This window comes from Charadrius vociferus, unplaced genomic scaffold (assembly GCF_000708025.1).
Source record: "Charadrius vociferus isolate BGI_N301 unplaced genomic scaffold, ASM70802v2 scaffold498, whole genome shotgun sequence".
Classification (NCBI taxonomy): domain Eukaryota; kingdom Metazoa; phylum Chordata; class Aves; order Charadriiformes; family Charadriidae; genus Charadrius; species Charadrius vociferus.
This window is the reverse complement of record NW_009649588.1, coordinates 3681082-3701000: the sequence shown is the minus strand read 5'-3', so window position 1 is coordinate 3701000 and position 19919 is coordinate 3681082. Positions and strand designations below refer to the sequence as shown.

At 37.0% G+C, this 19919-nt stretch overlaps 1 protein-coding gene across 1 annotated transcript in view; it reads left to right on the top strand.

Moving 5' to 3' along the window:
* Positions 1–19919, top strand: part of CDH8 (cadherin 8, type 2) — a 152005-nt gene that overhangs the window by 124422 nt on the left and 7664 nt on the right. The gene's annotated exons all lie outside the window — the stretch shown is intronic.

The following is a 19919-nucleotide window of genomic DNA, read 5'->3' as shown; positions in this document are numbered from 1 at the left end:
AGCTCACTGGCTTAAATAAAATAAAAGGATGGATTTACTGCCTGTTTTATTTCTATTAACTCGAAATTTGAGAGATATGTTGTAAGATGAAAATCTGAAACAATGTCGATAAATTAATGTTGATTCTACATTGACTGGATATAGATGGGAGCATAAAATTAAGTATCTACTAAATCCCCCAAAGGAAACACCTTTTAAGCCAGTTTGTTGTGTGTATAAAGGGTCCAAAGTATTCCAGTTAGGCACTTTTACTAGAAAGCAAAACCTGCTAGGTCAGCAAAGCCCAGAAGGGCACTTTGTATCACTAAGCTTTAGAGCACTTCTGGAAGGGCATAATGTCATTTGGTAGTACTATAGAAATGGAATTTCACGCGTGATTGGAAAAAAAGACCCATAAAATATTGTTGAGCAATAAATTTACACTGATCCTTTTCTTTGGCACACAGATATATTTGAAGGTCATGTGAGCAAGAGCTAGGAATGATCACAAGAATGCCGTACCTAGTGCTTTATGTATCTGCACTTACTTGAATACTCAGCAAAGTTTTCCCATCTTGGTTTTTTTTTTTTTTTAACACTACTCTGTCAGGAATTTTAGTCAAATTTACTCTCGTATTTCTCTTATTTGAAATGATAATGAAGGAAAACCCCAGTTAGTCCATTACTAATAGGAAGATGTATGTGTGAGGTGTATGTGCATGAGTGTAAAAGAAATACATGAAATGTCAAATAAAGAGAAAATGCTGTTTTCATTTTTTATTCTAGCTGTTCAACCAAGAAGAATGTTGGCACCATTCTGTTAAATTATGCTGTAAAAACAAATTCTCAAATCTGCTTAAATGTATCCTGAATTTTACTTTTCATCGTAGATGTTTTTCTCTTATAGCATTCATGAAGCACCTCTCTACTTATATTTGTACTTTCATGTAGAAAATAAGTCTCTATGTTTTCTGCACTCACAGGAGAAGATAAAACAAACCTCTTCAAAATGCATTTCATAATCATCAGTAGTGTAACACAAATTGAATTAAGCATCCCAAATGTGAGGTGGTTTGCTTTTCACAGCATGACAATGTAAAAAAGGTCTTAGCATTTCTCTTCATGTTTAAATACTTAGCTCACATCACTAATTAGCCTTGTCCTTCCAATCTGTTACCCATTTAAGACCTACTCTTACTCCCAGTCACAGCCAATGGCAAAATGACTCCTGATCTAAATGGGAGCGAGGAACCTTTCTATATAACGTGGTTTAGAAAAACAAGTCCAATTTTGTTACAATATTGCCACTCAGTTTTACAGTTTTTAATGCATTTGAATCAGTTAAATGTGTAAATACTCTTAAAACAACCAACTGAAATATCTTGAAATTAAAAATCCGCTTGAAGAGACTTTTCTGGTTTAATCTTCCAGTATCCAAGAATAAAATTCCACGATGTGTACCATCCTTTTCTATCAAGATTGCTCAGCCAGGGATGCAGTCCATGGCTGTTGCTAGAACATGATCTCCCACAGGAAGCAAATATTCCTGTCAAAGCCAAAATCAGGGTATACTTTGGCTGAGGTGAGGTTTCGTGTCATTTAAACATCATAAATCTTTAGTAAGTCTTTATTTAGTTATGCCACTTAAACAATGAACTTGACCGTGACTTTGTCTTGCATATAGCTGCTAGATAAGCACGAGTGATTGTTCTTGTTGAAAAAACTCCAGTATTCCTAAAAACCTGAACTCACAAGTCGAATTTCTCCTTAGTTGTACTAATGAGTGTCTGGGCTGTCCAAAAGCCGGTTTGGTGTGGTTTATTAGAAGCAATTTAAGCAAAGGCCTATAATAAACCCTACTCTCATTTCTGGAGAGCTGTGTTTCAGATCAGTGCACAGCCCACTCAGGCTTGCAACGGAAAACCATTTCCTCATACTGGTGGGCAAAATCCTTGACACCTTCCTGGCTGTGACCTCAGCCTCAACTTCCTCCCATATTCCTGGCCCTGCCGAATTCTTCGAGGCGGCAGAGACTGTGTTGATGGCTGCTGAAGAAATGTGATCCTTTTATGGCTATTATAAACGGATTGCATTTTCTCAGTAAACCTAGTATAGAAACCCAATCTTTTATTTGCTAGAATTAGGGGTTTTTTATTTATTTATTTAAATGATTTTTCGTATCTTGCCTTTCTCCAAAACTCTCTGAAGTGCAGAGTTAAACAGAAGTACCCCTCCTTAAGAGCACTTGTGGAATTATATTACCCTTTAGGATTCTTCTTTTGCGCTTTAGGTAACACTGTGGCATTTGGCAATTACTTCTCTCCCTCATGAAGTAATGACGTTATCTGATCTGGTGGCACTAGTATGCAAACAACGCAGTTTGGCATCTGCCATGGGAAGAAAGCTGTGATGTTCTGTTTCTGTCCCTCATACTAAAGAATATGTAAGATGCACGTATTTTGGAATTTTCTCTTGCTGTATGGAACATAAGCATAACCATTAATTAATTTAGTTTGTTGCCTACAGGCTAACTCTATTGTTTGAACTTTCCAGATTGCCCTAAGGGAAGTTCACATGATACTTCAGTAATTAACTGTGCTGCCCAAATATCCTACAAATATTACAATCAGCTACGTTGTTATTGCCAAATATGTTTAACTGAGTGACATAATGGTATATCTTCATCAGAAACCACAAAAGATCCCACTTCTGCTAAGATTATATTATGTATTATAGAAATTATCCTGTGATCATAGCAGAATCTGTTCCTTGAAATGATATCCCGGTATCCTTTATTTGTTTGGTTTATTAAATTTGCATATTTACAATCCCTTCTGATTCCCCAAAAGATGCCCAAATTGTACAGGCTGTGGTGCCTTCCTGATGTAAGTAATGTAAAAATGTAAATTTAAATGTCATCCTACATCTGAACGAATGTCTTTAGAGCATCTCTTACAAATTACAAGTGTAATAATAAAATTATGTAACAAAAATATAGGAAGTTAATGCAACATGAAAATCATGTCATGTTTTGTGTGTTAGTCCTGGTGACTGAACCTGGGACTCCGTGACGTAACAAATTCTTGACTGCACAACCCCCTGCAGACTGACCCGTCACATCTCTTTGTGCTGGCTCTCTGCAGAGGAGCAGTAATGCAAAACATGAAAATGCATGTTTTGTGTAATGTTTCTGACAAACTTCAAACCAGAAAAAACCCTAAATCTTCAGATGAAAATATTGGACGTTTAGGCAGGTGTTGATCCACTCCAGCCATGTGTTGTAGATTCCTTGGCTGACTGGAATTAACCCTTCCAAAAAGCTGTAGGATCACCGTAAATGACAAAAAACTGACAGGAATTTAGACAACTGATAAGGATTTTGTACTGTCGGCATCAGTAAATTGAAATGAGACCTCTGGAAATAGAATTAGCATTTGTTGACTCTTTTTTCAGGTGAGTGGTCTTCACAAAGCGTTACCTAAAATCTGATGCCGGTACACGGAGCGTCTCCTGCACGCCAAACAATGCGCTTGCAGCAATACCTGCTTTCAGCATCGAATGCCTAATGTTCTTGCGGTTTCCTTAGGTTGTTCAAGTGAGAACAGAATTTTGTGATAAAAGCGTTTTCACAGATGTAAACCTTTTGATATGCTGCCAATGCAATTTTTACTTTCAAAAACTAGCAAATACATCTTTGCCATAAAGTAAAGAGACTTAAAGTTTTTCCCAAAAGATTTTTCCATTGCTATTCCATTTTTCTTATGCCAAATCCCGTTTTCTAATGGAATAAACCCCAACTCAAATGTTCTACAGTGCCTTTGGATGCAGTAACTCTTCTGACAGAGGGAATGGTGCATCTGTAGTGTATAAACGTGCTATTACATACCGCTTACTAGGGATTGCGGAGCAGAAGCAGCGACAGGGCTGCCTGGAGCGTGGGCAAGCCTTATCTTTGGGTTAAAAGAACCGTCTTAATGGCATGCGTTCCTATTCCTGCAGAAGTCCGATAGCCCTACAAGTAATCAGCCTCCTCTCTCCCCAGAATATTTGATGTCCGTCTGGTGATTTGAGCTCTGAATTTGGGCCAAACTGATTTGAGTGAGTGCCTAGTAAAGAAGTTTTTTTTCGTTTTAAATTGAAGTTTTATATGTGCTTCGGTGATGAACTCTTCTGTTGGTTCTCTATAATGAACTTCATATTTATTCTCAGCTATGCTTAGTCTATTATACCTATGATACCTATAATAGCTCCAAGAATGCTCATGTTTAAACGTCCATTTCTTTTGCTATTTCCATCTAGCGAGTTTAATCTGTCACTTATGTCCTCATTGTGCTGCCTTGAAAGTGTCACGTATTCAAAAGGAAATAGCCGGGTATAATCTCTTCAACCGCTAACTGGCCTGCGTGCCTTTGTATATACTGCACATCTGATTTTTAAATATTTGCTTTTTCTCATCACCTCTTTACCGCTGGTAAACAAATATTTCTAAACTATTTAGAAATAGCCAGAGAAGACAATTACATGCAACCTCTCTTTTAGATATCCCAAATAATAAAAAGAAATGATCAGCACTACTTCATTTTTGAAAGTACTTCTGTGACACTGTTTTTAACATAGATTTTTTTCCACATCTTTTTCCTGAAAATATTTTTAGCAGCGTCTGTCAAATGCATACCTGGAGGGTGAGTCTTTTGTTCCCACAAGAGTAACTCTCATGTGTTAAGATGAGTTTCTTTCCCTGCATCAGTTTCTTTTGGCATTTCCCGATAAGTCTCTCTGCCATTGTCTCAGCTGCCAGCTAAAGCTCCTTCTGTGGTTTTGATTGACTTTGCTTTCCAAATATATACCTCCGAGAGCTAAGAGGTGGCCCTGCTATTTCATTCCCCTCCTTCCAGTTTGCCCAATTTCAAAGTTAACCCACTGACCTCGGGTACAAATTGCCTTAGCAAGGACATCATTAAACCCATCATTCCTTGATGGATGTACAGTGAACGTCTAGCATAACAGTACCCATATGGTCCCTTGGATATGAGCAGTAAATCCTCATTCATTTTTGCAGTTTCATGCAATTTTTCAAGAGCCTTGGGAAGCGTTGTGGCCCAGCTGCTATCTACGCCAGAGGGTGTTTCACAATGGCAATTCTTGAGGGAAAGCACATGCTTATATACTTCTAATGTGTTTAATTACCATCCTCATTCCTTTTAGATATCAATAATTAGACTTTCAAAGTACAATTCTAAAACATAGCAAATCACATCCTTGTTAAGTGGTTTTCTGGAAAAGTAAAATTTAGTGATGTGCTCAGGAATGTGTCTTGTATCCTGTCAGTATTTTTCTACCATGTCTTTCAATACTAGTGGTCTGGAATACCATCTAGAAGACTGCATCTAAACTTGTAAAAGAATATGCTGCATAATCTAGAAAATGGCATTGATGAGCCTCTCTCTTAATAGGCATAGTTTTGTCACCTGAAATCACAGGGAATTCTTGCATAGCAAGGTGCATTCACTGTGAAAGTAATAGAGTTAAAAATAAATTATTCCAATTAATTAAAAAAAAAGCCAACAAACACAAACGAACCTATTATCTGGCACTTATGTGCCAGAATCTGCCATCCACAGGCACACGTCATGTTTCTCCAGGAGTGTGCAGAGTGTGAAAAAAACGTATTATAAATATCGTACTATTAATCTTTTTCTCGGCATGGCATTAAAACTGGAGCTGTTTAAATAGCAAAGTTCAACATTTTTATAAACTGAGGATACCAGAACAACCTCAGATTATTGATTTTTTTATGAATGATATAGTTAATAATGAAATTGTTAATATAAAATTATTGAAACATTTCCTTTTTAGTGTGGGTGAAAGATTTTCTTCAATAAGTTCTTTTTTGCTGATGCTATAAATTGTAAGTTACAGAAGTTAAAACAAGAAGGCATGAAGAAGTTGTTGATATGTGCTGAGCAGAAAGGTAGAAGTTTTATCAAACCAAATCATGTGATAGTTAAGGTAGCTAAGCTCCATGGAACATTTTCGTTCTGTGGATTTAGACTGTTCTGACATGAAATCAAGTTTCAGAAAACTCTTCGTTATGTTTTGGATGCATTCTTACCTTTCTCAGTTAAAAACAAAATGTGATTTACAGGCCTGAACTACCACGTTCTACTTAATGATCTACGAGTTATACTACACTGCTGGATCCGGGCGCCTTTCTAAGAATGACGGCTCAGGTCCGTGTGCTGGACGGCATGTAAGATGTAAGAATTATGATCCGGCTGTGTGGTGATAAGAGAGGAGTATGCTACCTTACCTCCCTCACCACTGGAGCAGGCAGGAAGGGATATCAGGGCCTGAAAAAGGAAAGGGTAGATTCTAGCTTCCACTCGAATAATGTGCAAAAAATGGTATTCAGCCACTGCAAATACTTTTCCTGGAGTGAGTGGTTATGCATTAGGTGGTAAGTGTCGAGTCCCTGAAATAATTTGGTTTTGTAACAGAGGAAATGCAGTTCCTTACTTGGGTTTCTTCATCCTTAGTCCTTAGACAATTGACCTGATTGAAACTGCTTTGGATCAGAAACTATGTTAGATCATTCTTTGTGGGAAAACTAATCAATTTTCTTATTTACATATCTGACAGAATTCTAAGATGTAATGTCATCCTGTGAAGTAATAGACTGTGTCTAAAGACTCAAAAAGATGAACCCTTTTCCGCTAGTGACAAAGTGATAAGCAGCGTGAGGTGGAAATTGGTACTATAGATCTTTATGCTCAAATTCTAGAAGTCTGCTAGAATTTCGAGTTAATGATAATACTACCAAGGGACCCCCGATACATTCCAGTAATGCTCAGAAGTTCTGTCTTGCCAGGCACTGAATGCATTTCCATTTCCATTGTGTGATTTCACATTGCAGTTGAAGTAATCTATTCAGTTCCTTTCTACTATACCATTTTGTGGTCAAAGCAAAGTTACGCTTTTCCATGGTACCGTAGCGTTAGTCCCATCTAGTCTGAGAATGTCAGTGAAAATATTCTCAGTATATATCTTTCATGCCTGATACCTTTCTGCTTCCTTTCCCCCTTCTTTCTTTACTATCATCTCTATTGACTATGTTCTGTTACTCCCTGATGTTCTGTTTTTCCTTGATGTTGAATATCAATTGAGTGCGATTTAAAACAACTTCCCTGGCTTAGAAGGATGTGATGTTATTTTCTGAAGCGAAGATTACATGAATGTAGATGGGAAAACAGCATTTTTCCACTCCAATCCTTTGTGTGCCGCTTCCTTCACTGACACCTGCTTCTGCTGTCTTTCCCATCTTTCTTCTCGCATGCGGATCACTGCTCTTTCTGGACTGCCTTCTAATTAGAACCATAGAACAGGTGAAGACTGAGTGCAGTTCCTCTGCAAACATGCTTTTTAGCCCTCTCTGGATGATTTACACCTTCTTACAATGGTTACGTGCTTTTCACCACTTCGATAGGCTGAAGAGATGCATCCTTCTTGGTGCACACAGCCGCTCTAGCTGAAACTGAATGTCAGGAAAATAGAATCAGCTCTTCAAAGGCTAACTCAGCTACCGAGCTCCTCCACACTTTGACCGTTCTGTCTGTTCTGTCCATCTGAAACCTTATTCACTCCTCTCCTGTATTCAGGATGCAGGGCTCCAGACAGATTCCCTCTCTCCTCCGCCCTAAGCCCGATGTGATCCATCAAGTCTTCATTCGACTGGACAGGCCAACCTGATGAATGAACCAGCAAGGAGGGGGCCATCTGGTAAGCCGATTGTCCTCTTCTAGGCATCTTTAGGCTCTTCTTCAGCTCTGCGGTGTTTCCCAGCCCGTCTGTACTTTTTATAGTTTTGTAGCTGGCAAAGTGTTTCTCTGGGAGCACTTCTGTTCCAAATGCTGTTTAACCTTTCAGTCCTGTTTTAGTTTAGCTCTGTGATGACAACTTCTTTTCAAGCCTCACAAATACGAACCTTCAGACAACTACAGAAGAGTTACATACGCACATCGGAAAACAAGACTCATTTCCACAGCATCACATCCTTGCAGAGAGAGCCTTTTTTTTAATCATATGAATCAATCACAATTACATAGCTATTTCAGGATATTTATGTAAACATGACCCAGCTCAAAACAACATGCAATTTGAATGATGAAATACAGGATAATACTGTCTATGTGCAGCATGCCATTATGCATACATGACCAAAGAGCCTTTTACTTCACTCCTTCTTAATTTATTATTTGTGCTGCTAGCAACATAATGTTGCCAAGGCGTCAATTATGTTTCATTTTATAAATCAAACTAATTAAGAACCAGATGCAATCTGAGTGAAAGAGATCTGAGGTCAGTGTTGTGCACCATATGTACGACAGTGCTTACTCGTGATGAGGAGATGGATTGGACAGCTGTGAATTTTCCTGCTGTAGGAGTTTCATCATGCTCAGATAGTGTAACATACTTATCTCTCTTTTATCCAGTTTTTTTCTTTAATTTCATAATAAAACTAAAGAAAAAGTGAGCAATGCTGCCATGACTTTTAAAGCCTAAGTAAGGGATAAAAGGTTATGAAAACAAAACAGAAGAGGAACAGAATTTGGTCAGCAAATTAGCATGAAAATAAATCTATTTTAGTAATAATATGGAACATGGATGAAAGAAACACCAGAGATAAGAACAAATTGAATCCTCAGTGTGACTTAATTTCAGACACATAATGGGGAAAATAAACATTAAATCAGGGTCTCAAAACTGACCTGCTCAGCAGACAGAAAGGCGTTGTTCTTAATGAGTACAAAACTTCTCAACTAAGTGCTATCAGGACAACCGTACCATCTCTCTGGAATTTGTCTTCCAATTAAACATTGCTCCAGTAGCCCTTTAATTTTCAAAGGTTCCCCAAGTGCTTTAAAAACATATCTCCTTAAAAGCTAACAGCACCCGTGATAATTATATTCTAGGACCTTAAATGTATTTCATAGTAGTATTTATAACTAAATGAATATAGAATATTTGGAGATAAGTTGCCAGATTTTTAATCAACTATCTTCTGAAAATATGTTAAGAGATTTCTGCCAAAGTACCGCTTCTGGTTTCATGGATGGATCTAATTCCTCCAGGTTTTCTGCACAAAACAGTTCCTGTAGTGGAAGTATTCATAGCCAATGCACTGACTATGTTTGATTTCTTGTAAATGGGTTTGATTTCTTGTAAATGGGTTTAGTTCACTGATTAGGAGGAATGATGTCCTAGAGCTGAAGGTTCTGGTAAGGCCTCTGTGCCTTCACCACCTCAATATATTACCTGACAGAGACATGCTGCACCTCACCGTTAGGTTTGGTTTTGTTTCAAATATTTGGATTTTCTCTCTGTACCTAATCAGTAATTGTGGCACAAGACAGTTTTTCTTCTTTTTTTTCTGTAAATTTATTGGTTGCTTACATTACAGAATGTTTCTTTGGTTTATCATGTTATAAATGCAGGCTGTTGAGGGGGGATAACAATTTATTAGTTGCTTTAACTGTACTTTTGTCAATTAACATGAGACTAGATAGGGGTCCCATTTTAAAGTTTCAGTTTTAAAGATTAAAAGAACCCCAACACTCTTCTGCTAGAGGAAGAATCTAAACAGGCTAAAAATGAAAACCATATAAGCAGGAATCCTCATATATTAGTTGTTGAATTTTCTTTTGATTTGTAAAAATTTCCTTTTGTCATTATAACAGATATGAAGTATACAGACTATTTGCACAAGGTTCCTCCATTAAAATAGAAGGTATTAATTTTTCACACTTAGCCTCAAGGCTTGTCTGATAAACTACTGCACAACTAACATTACAATGTGAATTCAAAAGACAAATACCATGTTCCAATTTGCATCGTGTTTTGGACCAGTTACACAAGTAGTGTACAGGAAGGAAGTAATTATTATTGGAATCATAGTCATTCTTCCTACGCTGGGACCATTACATTGATTATTCTGTGAACTCTACGTCTATACGTTCTCCTGAACCAGCCTGGTGTGGTCACATTTGTTCCATACCCTTTCATTTCCTCCGTACTCCTTTTAAGGAGGTGACTGTTCAGGAATGGGCTGTATTTCTCTGGCAAGAGCAAATACAGCAATGTCAAACTGAAGGAAATCTGGAATTTTTATTCATTTTGACCAAAGCTGCTCACATCAAGCTTTAAAGAATAGGAGAGACAAAGCTTTTATTCCATTGGTTGGAGTTTTTGTGTACTACTTATGATATTATTCTGATCAGCTTCTGATTTTGTAATTTGTATGGGTGGCCTTGTAAAATGAGTCACTTTGTTGGTCTTCATTTAATTCTGTCTAATTAGGATGTATTCTATTTGGCAAGCATCCAGTAATTAGTGATATATTTATGTAATTATTAGTATTTAATATTTATATAATAAATATGCCTAGAAGGCAAACCATTCAGAGGCCAGAAAAGAGGTAGAGAGTACATAATTTTACTGAATGCAAAGATCTTACATACTGAGCCAAATGCAGAAAAGAAATGAAACGCGTAAGTTGACCTGTCTAGTCTGGGGAGAGAGTTTGCATATCCTCAAATGATAGGATGTGCATACTTGGTAATCAGGGCTGATTACAGAGGGAGTGAAGATGGGCCCCTGTTTGAAGCGAGGTAATAAGCCAGCTTGTTCGGGAGAGATAAATAGAAGAACTTCAAGAAAAGGACCAGATGTCTGCTTGATGCTGTTGAAGAGGGAGAGCTAGTGGGGTCCTTCGAAGGTAACACGGGTGGATGCGTAGTCAGATCACAGTGAAGCAGCAAAGCAGTGGTAGCTGTATGCCCATATTACGATAGCAAAGTCAGATCACCCCAGCTTGCCCTGAACTAATTGTGGGCTCAAGTAAGTAAACTTTTGCTACAGGTAAGAGCTATGTGCATTTTCAAGTAGTATCTGTAACACTATAGAAATTTTTCTCATACATCTCATTCTATAATAAGAGAGAAGCCAGGAATAAAGTCTTATCTGTGGAGTTTTGAATGGAGTTACATATTAGTCATAAACCTTGAAAGGAGCATCAGTAATAATCACTGAATGTCGATGAAAGTACTCTGCTGTATTCTATAGAATGTTGGACTGTTTTGAACATCAACACTGGCTTTTTTCTTCTCTTTCATTTTTAGAATGTAATAAATGACATAACAGTTTCACATTGCTCTCATAAAAGCACATAGAACTTTTTGGTTTTGCTTGTGTTTTATTAGGAAACTTTCATTCAGTCTAACCTAAAATTAAAGCTAAAATCTAGGTTATAGGAAATAATAAGAAATAAGATAAAAATGTTTCGTGTAGTCTTTCTGAACTTGTCACTCCCTAACCTCGCTTAACTCTGTCATGTCACTTTCTATAAAATGTTCATCCATTATATATGACCCGTCTGTAAATTATACAATGTTCACCCCACTAAAGATTAAGACCTTGTGATCTAAGAGCATACTGTAGTTTAACCCCAGCCGGCAGCCAGGACCACGCAGCCACTCATGCAGTTCTTCCCCTTCCCCCCTAGAAGGGCAGGGAGAAAAGGAGGGGAAAGAAAGGGAAAAAAACTCATGGGTTTAGATAGAGACAGCTTAGTAGAACAATAACAGAAAAAGGAAAATAACGATAATAATAATGGTAAAAGAATATACAAGTAATAAAACACAAGTCACCCTCACCACCTGATGAATTGGTTACCCAGCTCACCCAGTGTAGTGACCATGGATCCTCCACCCCCCGGCCAACCCCCATTTATATACCAAGCATGACATCTATGGTACAGAATATTCCGTTGGCCATTCCGTTGTTCTGTGCTCCTTCTCAGCTTCTACAGGAAGCTGAAAAAAAGTCCTTGATTAGTATAAACATCACCTAGCAACAACTAAAAAAATCTGCATTATTGACATTCCTTTCATACCAAGTCTGAAAAGACAGCAACCACTAGAAAGAAAGTTAATTTTATCCCAGCTGAAACCAGGACGGAGCACTCTACAGGAATGGTGGGTTTTTTTGGTAAAGAACTGTTCTGGAGTTCAGATTAGTTTTGTATAGCTTGGTTACAGGTTTCCCGTATGATTTCGGACAAGTCGTTTAATCACTTTGCCTATAATTGTGCCATGCATACACCGCGGATGTTATTTTTAAACATTCATCTGATACTCACATATGACATTGATGGCACCTATTAGCAGCCCCCTATGGATTGGTAAAGACTGAGATTTTCCAGAATACATTACAGTGTCTCTTTGGATTCTTCTGAAACTCCCAGTTAGGAAACGTGTAGAAGTCATTCTGCAGCTCAGGGAAGGAACTGGTGGAACCCAGCTTAATGACCGCTGTAGCTAAAGCATTGCTGTATCTTTGATACAGCCTGGAATACTAAATATAGAGGAAGGTAGTTCAGACTCAGTTCTACACTGTACATCTCCATCTATCCCACAACATTGCAAGTTCTGTCTTTGTACTACTGTTTTCTGGTTTGCAATGAGAAAAATAATTTTTTATAACAAATCAACTTTTTCTTATTTTGTGCTTGTGTTCTGCTAACATGCAAGACCAAGAGATGTATTTGCTAAAAACTTTATAGAATTCTAATGCAGTCTGTCTAGCAGAAGCACGTGCTTCAAAACTTTGTATAAAGAACTTAGCTTTTCCTAGACTCAAATTGTTTTCCTTAATCTCTTTTCTTTTCTTTTTCCTAGTAAGGAAACATATATCTTTTTTAAAGTGATGTTTATTTCTGGTCTCCATTCTGGCTATTTAAGTTTTCTTTCATGATTGTGAAGGTTTTTGTGGCATATTAAGATATATTCTCCTTTGCCACTAGAATTGCGTAGTCTCTTGTAATACTTTTATTTGATCCGGCTTCAGATTTTTCTTGCAGCTTCTGCCTATACACTTCACTTGTACTTTGTCAGACTCTTCATCATAAATTAGAAGACAACAGGGAACAATTTCATTGTGATAGGCGTGTTGTTCTCTTAGCATAGCCATCCATTATGTATTTGTCCCTTATAACTTCTCTGCTTGATACAAAGAGAACGAATGAATAAGACATCTTCTGTTTTGTCACACACATACTTCAATTGTGACTCACAAATGCTTTGCTATTTGCAGAATCTCCATCCTTGGAGATATTCAAAAGCTGCCAGGACATGGTCCTGGGCTGTAGGTAGATGTACTTGAGCAGGGGGTAGACCAGATGACCTCCAGAGGTCCCTTCCAACCTCAACCATTCAGTGATTCTATGAAAACTCTAGAACATCTTATGAGCTGATGCTACAGTTTGCAGGTATTTACCAATATAAGCACTGACTTTGTAATATCTCTGCAGTGGTGAGGCAGAATTCAAATGTTGTCATCTTACCCTGGCTCCTCCTTCTTTCCAAGTGATGTGTTGTGTCACGCAACATACATAGCAACGTTAGGGTCTTGCAGTATGTCCTAGTCTTGACATTTAAAGGGATATGCACGTGTTCCTATAGATCTGCTTTGATTCTCAGTGATCTGACTGCGTATGGTAGTTTGGAACTTCTGGCTACGCCGGGTTTTCTCTTTGTAATGTTTACATGGCATGCAGAAATGTTCTCAAGAGTATATGGAACGTTTCATTTGAAAACTTTTTACCATCTATTCCACTCTACAGGTAATTGTTTTTTTTCACTTACTGAAATTCCTTCTCTGGATGCATTTTACTGGTCCCTGCATTTCAAATGACCATTAGTCTTCACCATAGGAGATATGTCCTCATTGAGAGGTGTGCATATAATAAGACATTATGTGCATACTTTGGGTGTAAGACAGAGGTATAAATTACTGCCACTAATGGCCTGATGATAACAAATTGTTATTGTTATATGTAATCTGCATATAAGAATGTCTTCAAAAAGTCATTATCATGCTGCCTGTGTGCCCAGGGGCAATCTTATACCATAGCATTTCAGTCTTTCAAATTACAAAAAGCTAATATAACTCTTGATGACATTTACAAAAATGTATAATGGCACTCCTTTCAGTTCTCTCACAGAAATTATTCTCGGTGAAGTTAAAGGGAGTTCTGCATATATAAGAACTGCAGGATCTGGCACTTTTTAAAATCAAAGCCTCATTTTTTTCTTGAGCGGCATGAGCTCAAGAAAATGTTAAGTCAAATTTTTTTTTAAATTTATTTTCCATCTTAAAATGCCTCAGCCAATGTAAGTTGTATTTAACTTTCAATGCTCTTTGACAGAGAGTACACATTCTAAATTTCTTCTCAGAGTAAGTTGTTATGTCAGAGTTATAAACCCCTGAAAATTGGCATTTTGTAATGGAAGTGCTGACAGGACCTTTATTACACCAGTACAAATAGGCGGCATTCCAATAAATGCTGGTTGAGTTTTTTTATAGTCTGGTGGTTGCTTTCTGTCACTGTATTTCAAAGTGAACATTATAAAAAAAAGTAATAGTATAATAGAAATACACTGGTATGGCTTGAATTTGGCCCTCTAACTGTTGTAACAGTACTTCAATATGGGTGATATGTCTTGATTCTGGGTTCTGTCTTAAAGGACTGTTTTATGATCTACTGGTAAATTGTTTTAAATTCTTAGCATGTGCGTGTATATGTTCCATACGGTATTGGAAGAGAAAAGACAATTATCATGGCACGGGGAAGTGGATGTTAAGTTGCTTAGTGTGAAACTCACTTAAATATCAAGGACACATCACATTTAAAAACCAAAATGTTCCTGCTTAAGTTTTATTTTTCTTACTATTGTATTCCTAGTTTACATTCTAAAAAGAAAGACTCACTTCAAACATCTGTGATTCTCTTCATAGTCGTGAAGACTCTGATCTTTTCCAAACCCTAGAGGTATGTCACTGAAGTAAGACTTGAAGGGTGTTTGTGAAGTGAGGAAGGTGAATAACATAGGATGGAATCCTTGGAACTCTTCCACCACCTACCAAAAGTACTATAAATTTCATTGAATCTGCTTGAGATTTAGCTTTACACATAAGAGAACCCCAAATCAATGTAATGTGTAAAACTGTAAATCTCACAGTGACCTAAGGGGCTTAGATACCTATCTTTCATTAGCTTCACCTCCTGGACTGCACTTGTAAGTACGCATTCATAGAAAGACTAAGAATAAGAATCCATTGTCCCTAAAGAGAAATACAGATGGCAAAGCCTTGGGATATTTTGGCTTTTTATTTATCTTTGCAGCATTTTATTGGAATCTGGTAACACAGTAATGGGAAGTTCTCAGTTCAAATGCGAAATACAGCCATTATTTTATCAAAGCATTATAAAACACAGTGTTACTTTCTGAAACTTTTTGGTTAAAATAACAAGATAATAGAATTAACTAGAATATGTAGATTTCAAAAATGATCCATCAGTCTATGCAAATTGCTGTGTTAATAATGTATTTTTAATGCTAAGCACATTTGACAGCCATTTCATCTCTCTTTCTAAACTAGAGCTTGGCAACCTGCATTAATTCTTACACTTTACAGATGTAACATTCAATGCACATGCCATGTAGTGATGTGATCCGAATAAAGTAAAGCATGTCAAAGCAATGTGATTATTAGTAAACAAGTTTGTGGCTGGCTTGTTGAATACAGAAGAGAAAAACGAGAGGCAAAAGCCAGTGCTGTTTTAGCATATCTTACATCTTCACTGGCCTGAATTTGCTTCAGATTATGGGAATGTCAATCATAACTGGCACCAGGGGATTCAGAAGAGATAAATGGGCATAACATCAGAGCGGGCGAGATTAAAATCAGGTATGTTGGGTACAGTTCAGACAACTGTGGTAACTGTGTAGCTTGAACAGACCCAGAGCCCACAGTTTCCTGGTTTGACTTGCCAGAAGTATCTGTAAGTTAGAAAGAGAGAGAGGTGGTATGTCCTAATTATTTCTCTAGCCTGTTAACAATAAAACTACTACTGTTTCAGACTCAATGCGTGCTTCTACATCATTATTTCTTCAGCAGGGATTTTCTATCCTTCCTTCAATGGGTTAAAAACTCAAGGTACAAAATGTAAGAGTTGCTACTAGACTGCAAGTGACCATATAGGTATGTTTGATTATAGCTCTGCTGGACTAAAGGTCAAAGGAAAGTTTTAGAATACTTAAGAGACAATTATCTAAAGTTCAGACTTTTCCAAAGGAATAGAACTAGAAATGATACAGACTATTATCTAAAGTTCACATTTTTCAAAGGAAAAAGGTAGGAGGAAATGCTTAGCCCATCACTTTGTTGTTAATTTGTCTGGGTTTTTATATTCTGTGAAAAATTTATTTACTGCAAGTTTGGTACCAGAGTAGTATTAACATGTTTATTCCCATTTCTGAGAAATTTTAACTTATGAGAATGATATAATCTTATACATGATTAAATATTACTTTGCTCATGATTCAAAATTCCCAGCAGCACTTTCTATTTCTGCAAAGGAATACATGACCTGGAAATGTGTTTAGTTTTTTTACTCATTAATTGATTCAGCAGTTCAATTCTGGAATACATCATTATTATTTAGGCCAATTGATAAAGGAAAAAAATAATCAGACACAAAAAGTGTGACATTTTCCAATTCTTCTCCTCATCAGTACATTTTCTACCATGAAATAGTTTTTTCCTATGTTCCTTCTGGTGCCTTAAGGGATTCCAGAAAGTCCAGGTCTCTAGAAAAATAAAGCTTCATCCAGGTGCTTGCTAATGTGTCACAGGAATGTTTTGTGAATTGCCATTATATATGTCAGTACGGCATGTGACTTACTATGGTGCAGGAGAGACAGTTTGATCAGTCAGCTGAATTTTTATAGCACAAAAACTTTTTTCTTTTGAACCTGATGTCTACTATCAAATTTGATAGCAGTCATCAATCTGCTTCTTTGAAGACATCACAGATTTTTGACATTCATGAAAAGCAGGTCAGTTTGAAATACCTGTGAATGCTTCAGTGCCCATATGGTTTGGCTCTCATAAATCAGACAAAATATACTATAAAATGGTCTCTTTTTATTTTCAGATTATTTTATAAGCCTTCTACTTGAATAGAACATCTATGCCTTTACCATACAGATTAGCCAAAGGGTCATCTTTCTTGTAAACTGCTGTTGAACAGGATTTTGAGACATTCAGTCATCAAGGATGATCTAGTACATGTGTAAAATATGACACAATACAGTTGCATATACATATTAACATATATACATATATGAGTTGCCATTATATTGTATTTGGTGTGCATAAATACATCCACATTGAAAATACTAAGTTTAATCATGAAACAAAATTGTTACATGAATACTAATGAAGAGATTGGTTTTTCATCTACTAACGTTTGGCAAATTTATAACATGCAAACTCAAATTTGTTCCCTCTTTATCTGGTATTCCTTTAAAAAAGTGTTACAGCCTAAGGTAGAAGCAAAAAAACGGTCTTATGTAAACACGGGTGCATCTCTCAAAGCATATTAATGGCATTCTTTTGCAAGCAAGAAACTGATGCTTCTAAGTTGTCCTTAAGTGTAGTCTGAAACCTACAAATCAGTTTTCCAGCTCAGGGCCCGTCCATGAACCGTGTTCTTTTACAAGGTGAACACTTGATGAGGGTACGCTTGAGTTACTGCTTCTGGTTTTTGTGTTAGATCAGAAAGCAGGTCATGAATATGCTTTCCCACTGCTTTTGTAATTATGAGAATAAAAAAAAGATTTCAAGACAGTTGAGTTGACAGAGAGATATCACATGTGGGACTACCAATAGTGGATTGTTGGGGCTGCATTCATTGGTCTTGTTCCTCCAGTGTGATACTACCAATCTAAATATGTGTTATTTGTAAATCCTTTCATAGAAGGGTATGTATTCTTGAGAAAATATGCAAAGGAATAATGATTAAGGTATGGATTATAGCTCATGGAGTGTATAAAGAGACTTTTTGAGAGACCTCCGTGTCTTTGGACAACTTTATTATTTCCCAGTCTCTAAAATGGGGATTGGAATCTTTCCTGTATTCCACTCTTTCTATTGTTAGGTTTGAATTTTGAATAAAACCAAAAATACCAGTATTACTACAGATCTTTTGAAAATCTGTGTTTAACGTTGTAAGGTCTCCAGTACTGAATAGTATTACAGGAGGCGCATATGTGAATTAATAGTTACGCAAAGGGCTGAAATGCTATCTTAGCATTCTTTTGAATGTCCCCTTCTAGTGCATTTGCAGATGACTGCTAAATATGATGTAGCTAACATTTCTTAGAATGTCGTTCATTTTGGTTCTTCTGCCTGTACTTTGGTAGTTTCCACTGAAACCTCGATGATAAAACTTGAAATAACTCAGTAATTAAGTTATTATGTGAGAACAGATGCCATTTAAGAACTGAGAAAGGAAATGAATGAACTGTCCTTGTCTTTTCATTCCCAAAAAAGCAGGGAGTATGACAGTAATGATATTCTTGCTGCTCTTCTACTTGTGCCAAAGGACTCTCTATTACAGAGAATCTGTTTAAGACTAAAAAATGTACACAAAAAGATAGCTCTAATAAACATGAAGAAACATATATTTCTGTTGTTCTAGTGTTTCCAGCTGTAAAGTTTCCAATTAAAATTCTTCCTTCACATAAGTAACATATCCAACATAGAAAATAATTTCTACCACAAAGTCCTTAATACCATTAATGATTTGATCTTTCTGAGAACATTATAAAAGGGATAGAAAAAGAAACACAGAAAAGAGCTATGTAGGTGTAAGGTTACACAGCAGGGAAGTCCACTGATCTCAAAATATGAGAGACCACAAGGGAATTAAAGAATTGCAGTAACATGTACAGAGAAAATGACACTTGGATGTAAACTGACATTTACTTTTGTTCTGGCATTGTATTGTCTGACTTAAAATTGCAACATGCATTCTTGCGCAAAGTGGAAGATGAAGAAGTTGACTCCTCTCTGCTAATTTCACATCCAGATTGATGGCAGTGCCATTAAAGTCACTCATGTCCAGCAAATCCAAAAGTACCTTTGTATTAAAATTATCACATTTACTTCTTCTCAAAATCTTTCCTCCAAGAATCTCAAAAGAGATCAGGGGGTGTTGAGAACAATTGGAATCTGCAGGAAGTACTTGGCCCTGTGGTAACTGTGTCCTCAGTTGTGATTATTCAAATTACTTTTGTCTAGAAACCACACTGGAGATCTTGTAAAGACCTTCTGCGTTGTCATTCTTTGTTCCAGCTGTGAGGGAGATATTCCCGTAACAGTCTCTTTCATGGGCAAATCTGCTTGTAAACTTCAGAAACTGAGAGTCATGCGGTGATCTGACTGATTTGGTTTTATGTTAAAAAAAGGTAAAAATGAGCTCCAGATCAAAACTGTAGTTATGTATTCCTGCAGCTGTGTTACTCTGGCCTTACACTGATGCAAAAAATTGTGATGAGTTAAGACAATTATTAGGATCACTTATCTTACACTATTCCTTGAGCCTGCAAGACAGAATATAGCTCCTAGTCCATCCCATGTAGTTGGTACACCATCAGTGAAATGGCTTTTAATAGGACTCCGGCATTTCAGTGAACTTCTTCAATCCCTTCCCCACGCAGAAGAGTACAGAATTCAGGGAGGCTCATTTTGATGGAGAGTGTCAAAGGATCTCCTGAACATATCTCACTGACTGGAGGTAAAGACTCAGCATCTCTCTTTGCTTGTGGCAGGTTACCTCAAAGCTTTATTAAGAGAGGAAGAGAGGAGTTCTTTTTTTTTTTTTTTCTGCATTTAATTTTCCCTGTTTTGCTAAAAGTAACATGAATAAATAAATAACCTGAACAGCGCTATAATGAAGGATCAGTGGGTTAATTGGAAAGATGAGTGGGAAGTGATTGTCCCCTCTCCTGCTGAGCACCTGCTGCCAAGTTAATTCA